At 39.3% G+C, this 8654-nt stretch overlaps 1 protein-coding gene across 2 annotated transcripts in view; it reads left to right on the top strand.

The window, feature by feature from the left end:
• The first annotated feature begins 417 nt into the window (after nt 1-417).
• The window catches only part of LOC122539115 (sestrin-1), a 233758-nt gene continuing 225521 nt past the window's right edge, over nt 418-8654 (top strand). The window contains exon 1 of one of the 2 annotated variants that reach the window (XM_043673766.1): nt 418-662. The gene's annotated coding sequence lies outside the window, so the exon portion shown is untranslated. Of the gene's footprint in view, nt 752-8654 lie in introns of both variants that reach the window. The other variant, XM_043673765.1, reaches the window with a different exon arrangement.

The raw sequence follows: 8654 nt of genomic DNA, 5'->3' as shown, positions 1-8654 counted from the left end.
ATGTTAAATCAACGATCGATTACAATTACAAGTACTTTACAATTGAATCTTTCTTCAATCGACGTGCAATTGTAATTACTAATACAGATAATAATATTTAATTACTAATTATTACGATTGTTTACAACTAGTTTCTTTCAACAGCAAGAATTTCAGTCAAAATCCAAAGCCAAACATGACAATGTTTGATACGAAAAAAAGAAGAAAGAAGAGGGAAAAAATGAAGTTTTACGCTCACTGATTTACCTTTGGTTGAGTTAAATAATTGATGGAATCGCTATAGATGCATCGGTTACTGCTCGACTTGCTGTAACTTAGCCTATTGATCTTGTTGCTAGGTGATCTGAGCGCGGTTCTTTCAAATAAAGCGATGCTTGATGGCAACGCCACCAGATGGCGAGAGGCGCGCGGTCGTCAAAAAGTGACAGCTCGGAACTGTCAGCGGTATGCATACCGCCGCGTTTCTGCTGCAAATAAGCACTTTGTGACGGATCGAAACGAGGGCTGAACCTCATCGTCGAGCCTTCCGCTGTTTAAAAAGTTGGGACAGTCCACGAAAGAAGGACTAACGGTGTAAAACGCGGGATAGTGCGCGAAACGGTGGGTGTGCACGCAAAAGAGAACGGCTTGCCGGCTCGGCTAGTCTACTGGAAGATTCCATTGTGAGTGGGCTTTCAAAAAGTTTTATCCCCGAAAGTTCTGTGTTCCCGTGCGTTTCGTCGTTCGCCCGTTGATGAAACTCGAATGTCAGGTATTTAAACTTAATCTGTATCTAAAGGACTTGCGGACACCGAGAGTTAATCGTTCCTCGTACGATACGGCCTATTAGAAAGGTTGAGGTTACAGCGGCCGCTGGGTTCAGCTGAGCTCTCAGCTGATGAACGGACGCACCGACCGGTTTATCGTCTCTCTTTTAAAAACTATAATCTCTTTCTTTCGCCGCCGTTTCACGTATGAATTACGTCTTGCTGTCGTGACTACTCTGCAGGTGTTCGTCTCTGTTCGTTTAAATACGTGTAATTTCCTTGGGACATCGAGAGGTGCTCCGAATCCCAATCTCTGTAACCTCTTTTTACCTTTAATTGTAACAGTCCGCGAGAGCCTTTTATTTTTTTCGATCGTTTCGTCGATCAGAGCTTTAATACGTGTGTCATTGGTAGATCGAAAATTTTGGTTGTCACGTTAGTCGATCGTGTACACAATTTGGCGACGAAAATCTTGCCAGTTCGACGTTATAGGTGGAACATGTACATTACGTTTCTGTACATCTTTCTTTTTATTTTTTTTTTGAGTGCATAAGAAAAGGGGGAGTGATGAATGAAAGGTTTGGTAAACAGACGTATCAGCCGATTTCGAGGCTCGATGTATAATTCGATGAGCTGAAAATCTTTAATGGACATCTTACATTCCGACGTTAAATGTGAAATCGTGCGTCATATTTCAACACATTTCTTTCAAGTGCGAATAATCAGTGGCGATATATGAAAGCATTGGGTACACGTACTTCTAATTAATCGAATGACGCGGGTCATTTCGAGGAACTCGGATAATCGCGCGATTCGTTGAACTCGAGATCTCGAGGATTTTAAGGTGCGATTGTTATCGGTAGGGAGCGTTTACACGAAGCTTTCGTAAAGGGGAAACGTAGTTTTCTCGTACAGTGGTAAAGACGAATGTCGTTGAACTGTCAGTCGATCGGTGGGGTACTTTCGATCACCTGTAAAGCGATGACCGCGTTTTCATGGAACGTCGCCGGATCTCTCGACGATCGAAGGAAATTCGACGGTCTGTCATCAACGTGTGTATTTGCGTGCGCGCGCGCCATTCAAAAATAACAAAATTAAGGGAGGAAAAATCGAAACCAAAAAAAAAAAAAAAAAGAAGAAAAAGGAGAAAGTGAAGAGACACGAACGTGTGTAACAGTAATACGCGTGCATCTCGGAAAGTTCGTTAAATCACCGATGAAAAGGACGCGAGTCACGACACCGTTATTGCTTGCAAATTGACTTGGTTTTCCGTGAAGCTCCGTCGAGGTCACCGCGCCCGGCTGCAGCTGAGCTCCCAGCTGACGAATGGAGGCTGCGACCGGTTCGCCATGTTCCTTCGTTTTTTTTTTTTTTTAAAGGCCACCTCCTTCTTTTTCCCTTTAAATCGCCTTTCACGTGCTCCGCGACCCTCCATGCCTGCTCCTCTCTTCTTCTTCGCCTCCTCCTCCCCCCCTCCTCCTCCTTCTCCTCCTCCTCCTCCTCCTTCGCCGCCTCCTCTTCCTCTTCCTCCGTCTCCTTCTCCTGCAACACTGCCTCCTCTCCATCGCTTCTTCTGCACCGTTTTCTCCTAGAAAATCGTATTGTTCGTGGTGTACGTGGTGCGCGCCTGAGAACGCTCAACTTGGCCGCCGAACCAGTTCCGAACCGTTTCTTTTATGCGTCTCTTCTTCTATGCGGCACGTTCAAGTCCGCGCGCTTCTCAAGTGGAGTCGACTCCACGCCACTGGTCGGTCCTTCTTCTGTGTCTCAAGGTGACACGACACGACACGACACGACACGACACGACACGACACGACACGACACGACACGACACGACACGACACGACACGAGACGACACGACGCGACACGGCACGACGTGCGTGATTTTTCGAGGGTGCGACCGATATTACTTTAGAAATTAGCCAGGGATTTTGAAAGGGGCAGTGTTGCTACGCGCTATATACATAGATGTACGGTCAGCCGATGTTCACGAGAATCGACGCGACTCGGGGAATTGGACGTTAGTCACCTCACGATAGTGATTCATCACTCCTTTCTAAAACAACAATGAGCGTAGTGTTAATTACGTATTTTCATATGAGTTTAAATATCGTTTGAATCGAACATATCGAATGTTACGAGTGTTTCTGCTATTATGCAGCGGTAACACCGCGTTAATTCATTGACATTTGCTCCGTTAAGTGATTATCGTTCGTTCTTGGACGCGACTTCATGAAGAGTGCCTCTTGTGTCACGAATGTAAAATAAACAAACGTGTCAGGTATGTGTATATATACTATATATACACGTATATATATTTCACCTCCACTCGACGAAGCCTGTGTTCGTTCTTTAGGATTTTTTAAAAAAATTTCCCCCGTTCTCGATAAGTGACTAGATAAGCTTCCGACCCGCAATGAATTATTCGCGAAGAAAGTTTCACGCAAACTCTACGTCGGAACACTCTAGAATAGAGCAGAGTAAAAGAGAGAGAGAGAGAGAGAGAGAGAGAGAAAACAAAATAGGAGAAGAGAGAAAAGGAGAAAAAGTTCCACCTTTGCAATTTGCAAATGTTCACTTGCGTTTAGCATGCGAGCGTATGGAGGGCTATAATTTATCGGTCGGCGCGCGTGGACCTTCCTCGCATATAATATGCATCGCTATTTAAAAGCAATCGGGTCTCGCGTGCTCGGTACGCAGCATGAGTCACCTGGCTACTGACTCCGCTTTGCTATTTCTTATTGTGCGCGATTGGCTAATGAAGCAAGAGTGGCACACGGCTGTTCTTCTTTTTTCTCTTTCTTTTCTCTCTCTCTCTTTTTTTTATTGACGAATCTTGTTGTAATAAAATTCGCGTTTACGTAGCGTGACGGAGTTACGGAGATCACGCTTGATGCGGCGTCGCGTTTATCGTTTTATACCGATTGGACAACGAGCCGGTTAATTGTAAACGATGTAGTAGGTCCGGTAATACGGAGCCTGTGGAACAATGCGACGATAATTGGTGGTAAACTGTAATGTAATTACAGTTGCTGCACACCGCTCAAAATAATTAAAGGATTACCTGTCCGAATTATGTCCAATAATGAATATACGTAATTGGTCTGGTACTAGATTTAATTTGTCGTATGGCATACTCCACTTTTCTTTTTTTTTTTTTTTTTTTTTTTTTGGGCTGGAAATCTTTGTCTCATTGAATATTCTATGGTACGTGATGAATATGAAAAATACTTGCATAGGATTGCATATGTATTAATCAATTAGAGTCAAGTAATAGATTGTTGTAGGATTTCACAAGCGTATAAAATCATTCAGAATTGTTTTGACAAAGTGCTGTTGAATAATGTTTGTTGAATTTTATTTAAAAATGGAGCTTGTTAAATTTTTATTAGATCTTTATTTAGGTTTTCATTCACAAAAATATAAATTTATGTAAGAATTCACAGTTATAGTAATATACGATTTATAAGATCGTTCGAGTGGAATATTCCTTTTCAATTTCATTTTGTGTCACATAGAGACATTCCGGATATATTACACAAAAATAAAAAAAAATAAAAACTGATGAAAGAATAATTGATAAAAGAAGAATAAGAGAATTGTTCAGACTCTTTTCAAAAACTTTCCGTTTATCTGATTCTGTTCGTAATAGTATTGAAAACTACCGGTAGAAACGGTGGAATTGCGGTTCGCAATAAATCTGATGATTCTAAATTGCGAGCTTGCCACGGACACGCGATTTCAGGTAGCATTGTTGCGTTCCTGTCGCTTCTCGCGTTGCCTCGGTACGCCGTTCTCGTGAAAATAGTGTTGCCGATGTATAATGGACATTTGTCGAAATTCAATCGATCGGACTCATCGATTCGATGCGAATAGTCACGCTGCCGGTTATTTAGTAACGCAGGAAATCGTGGAAAAAAAGTGGGCGGCGGAGAACGGGATCGAATTGTTTTCTGGGCTGAATGTTGCCTCGGAACAATACGCTTGTCCAGGAGAGTCGATTGCATTTTATTCGCGAGGGACCTATTCGCGAGAAAGTTTTTGTCGATCGCAACTGTCTCTTATTTCTATCTTTATCTCGCGAACGATTGATATTGACATGGGACATACAGGAGTTGATTGTAAGTTTCTCTGTCTCTTGAATCGAAAACGACTCGAGGGATATTCTATTCAAATTAATCCATTGAAATTTCAGAGAACGTTTGAAAGTTTAATTTTGAATTTGGAGTAGACTACAAATTACTCGTTATATTAGAATATGTTATACTCTTTAAATCTTCGACGAGTGAAACTAATTGCTTCAGTTATCGAATTTATGATACTTTAGTATTCATTCAAAGGATTCGAATAATATAGATTATTATAGCAATTTATGTGAGATTACTGATTTTATCTCTGTGTCTTACGTTGGCAATAAATTAAGTTAAAAATTCTAAAACTAAGTTAACTTGATTCTAAATTGTTATGGTTCCCAATGGCCCAGTGATAGCAGTTAAAAGTTAGATTGAACCAATTTAAGTTAAATTATGAAATTATGGAGAAGTAGTATCGCGGAGAAACAGAGCAATTTTAGAGTCAGGTCTAAGCAATAGTAGAGTCAGGAGAACTGGAGCAATTTTACTTTTTCTCCTCGTTAACCATATACAACAAATTTATTCCGTCATACACTTCGTAGGTTTTCAATCGATTGAACTTGAATCGATCAGTGCTAATAAAAGTAAATGAGGGACTCAGTGGAAAATAAAATGAGTGTATTTTTTCCAAAAATAAAATATACTGAACTTGCACGTTTTTCTGACGAATAAGAATATTATATTGCATTTTTGCTATTTGCATTTTAAATATTTATTCTGTTGACGAAGTTACTATCTCTTTTAGAAGTTTTAACACACTCAATATTTTTATATTTTGATGTAAACATACAAATTTAACTTTACGTGCTGCATTTTCACAAATTAAAGATCTCTACCACCTCTTTGAATCTTCTCGATCGAACGGTGAATCGATCTCACAATCAGTTTCGATTCGAACGACAAGTGAAAGCTCCGATTCATCGGTCACTGGTTATCGATCGTGTTATCGGTTATCAAGTTCGGCGATACTCACGCGGCGATATCGATTGCACTTTTCGAATCGTGAAACATGATTATTCAATCTCAAATGACACACCATTGCGCGAACGCGTCTCTTGTGCGCCTTGCTGTCTGCGAGTGGCTTAGTGTTTCTCAATTGGAGGTGACGTTCACGTTCGCGAGTTCCCCGATGCTAAATTATTACGGTCGAGCCTTTGGGTTTCCAATATTCCCAATATATAGTTAAGATTCGATATCACGTGCAGCCAACAGCCGGCGCTCTTAGCTTACAAATCACTTTCTTTTTTATCTTTACGATTGGCTTCAAGCATCTTTTTTTATTCCTGAAAAATTCTTTTGCACGACGCTTTTGAATTTATTTACTTATTTAACAGATTAGTAATCCGTGGATTTTATAAAAGAATACCTATCCTGTAAAAAGGTTTCTTCTCAGTGAATCACGGGGCTGAAGTTAAACTTGTTAGATTTACTTAAGCAAATCGCGGTCCCTTTGTATGGTAGGTCGATACGTGCGTTAAAGCCATGTTTAGCGAAAGTTGGGGCTGTTCTCTTGATCGTAGGAGTTACATTACCTCTTCGAGGTATATACTCACTTACATTTTTTGTAAATAAAATTTACGGTCGTTGAACTCGATCGACGGGCACATATAGGTATAGTAGTATACCATCAGTATTTTGTAGATTGCGGATTAGTAAAATTTAATCCATAGAATGCGTGTAATATACGAAAGTGTATCCAAAATATAATAATACACGTTACAATGCTGCTTTTTTAACTTTGCTTCATCTCATTTTTTCATGTTCAAACATCTTTCTTTCTTGCAATTAATTCATTTATAAAAAGGAATGTATAAAATTGTATTAAATATTGAGACCAAATATTTAAAAACTATATATATTTAAATAATACTGACTGACCCGAGGAGAACAGCTGGGTTAAATGAATTTACATCTAAAAAATCTACTAATATTTTTCTGTACATTTCGTAAAATAAATAAAAGTTCTTTCAATTTACACATTTACACAGTATCGTAAACGCAGAAACGTCAGATTTTCTTACTTGTCACTATTTTTCACTTAAGAGATGCTCAAGATTCTCTAGAATTAAATCTTCTTTCGCAGCTGAACGATCAAAATCCTGACTCATGGTTAATTAACGCGTTAATTAACTGTAGTACCTGACGACTGACGCGAGAGGATATCGCGATTATTCCCCCGTTTGAAACGCGAATAACACGCCCGTTCCATTCGAATTCGTTTCGTTCGAATCGCTTGGATGGTCTATTTTTCGCTAGTCGGAAGCTCGGTTCGCTCGTTTCCGATTCCTGTCCACCCCTTCGGAAATATCGTTCCGTTCGAATGACGATCGGTCGCGCGTCTTTGAACGCGAAAACGCGTTCCGTTCGGTGCCTCGGAAAGCCGGAGGACCTCCGCCGGTCGTTCGGGTCATTTCATTCTGCTCCTCCCTCCCGAGGACACGTGGATACAAATTACAGTGGGACCTCGATTAACTGGCTTAATCGGGACCGAGGCAGGCCGGTTAAATCGAGGCTCGCGAAATTACCTAACTCACAGTCAGGCCTGGGCTGGATTCAAAATTGCCGCTTGATATGTGGCTCTTCATTGACGTACGTTCAACTTTTTCATTTTCGTTCGGTTCAGTATTTATAACATGTTGCCGACTGTCTGGAGAATATTGTCTTTTCGTAATTACAGAACTTTATTTTCATCACGATATTTATTGTAATGTAATGATACATACACTCGCATTAGAAAATCTTATTGTTAGAGGTTTTCGTATTTTAATGACAATTTGTGATTGAGCAGAAAGATTTTAATATGACGCAATTGAAAATAAATTAATGGAGCTTTGCGAAAGATGTAGACGAGGGAAGTAATATTATAATGGTTATTTTGTTAATTTTGAATATGATGAAACAACACAAAAGAGTAGAGCTAAATAAAAAGACAGTTTTGATTGTAGTCATTCTTCCTCTGTATTTTCCATAGTGAATAAACTTTTGATATTATAAATTACATATATGTATGTATGAACGCATATTTTCATACATATCTTGAAACAAACGTATTCCTCTTCAAAAGTTTAGAGTATAATCTCTAAGTAAATATAAATATTTTATTTATAATATTGATATTCTCAAATACTTGTAACTACAATTATTGCTTATAATTACAACATCCATACTTGGTACAAAAACAGGCTACTTCATCTGAAATGAAAATATTTCTGAGCAGGAATGTGTGCAATATATAACACGTTAGTCTTATTTAAATAATTTTCGTTACATTTGATACTTTGCACTGACGTTGTAGTATTAAAACACTAGAGATATTACAAACGTAAGCATTCATTTAATTTGGCCCGAACGTTTTATGACTTTCGTAACATCATTGGCAAGTTTACTGTCGATCGTCAGTAACAATTTACAGCAGTTAACAAAGACAGTAAGAATAGAAATAAGAAATAACAATTTCGTGGGTTATTGTCTGTTTTCCATTATCATGCTCTCAAAAAGGTAACCTTTGAATAACCTTCGGTGACATCATCGTTCAACAATCACGCTGTCGTTTACCTTATATATGTAATCGGGTAACGATGTTCTCGTATAATGATCCCGGGATTTAAATTAGTGGGAACGATGCGAAAGAGAGACAGAAAACAGAGGAAGAGTGTTGCTTTTTCAAAACTACACGCGCACGGTTTTTTAATCACGTGTTTCACGTATGCAGCATGAAAAGGTCGTTAAAAGAAACGCCGCTCGTTGTTTCTCCTTTTAACGAGCAAAAAAAAA

Source organism: Frieseomelitta varia, unplaced genomic scaffold, assembly GCF_011392965.1.
Source record: "Frieseomelitta varia isolate USP_RPSP 00005682 unplaced genomic scaffold, Fvar_1.2 scaffold_191, whole genome shotgun sequence".
In the NCBI taxonomy this organism is placed as follows: Eukaryota; Metazoa; Arthropoda; class Insecta; order Hymenoptera; family Apidae; genus Frieseomelitta; species Frieseomelitta varia.
Note: the sequence above shows the minus strand (reverse complement) of the source record. Positions and strands in the feature narration are given on the sequence as shown.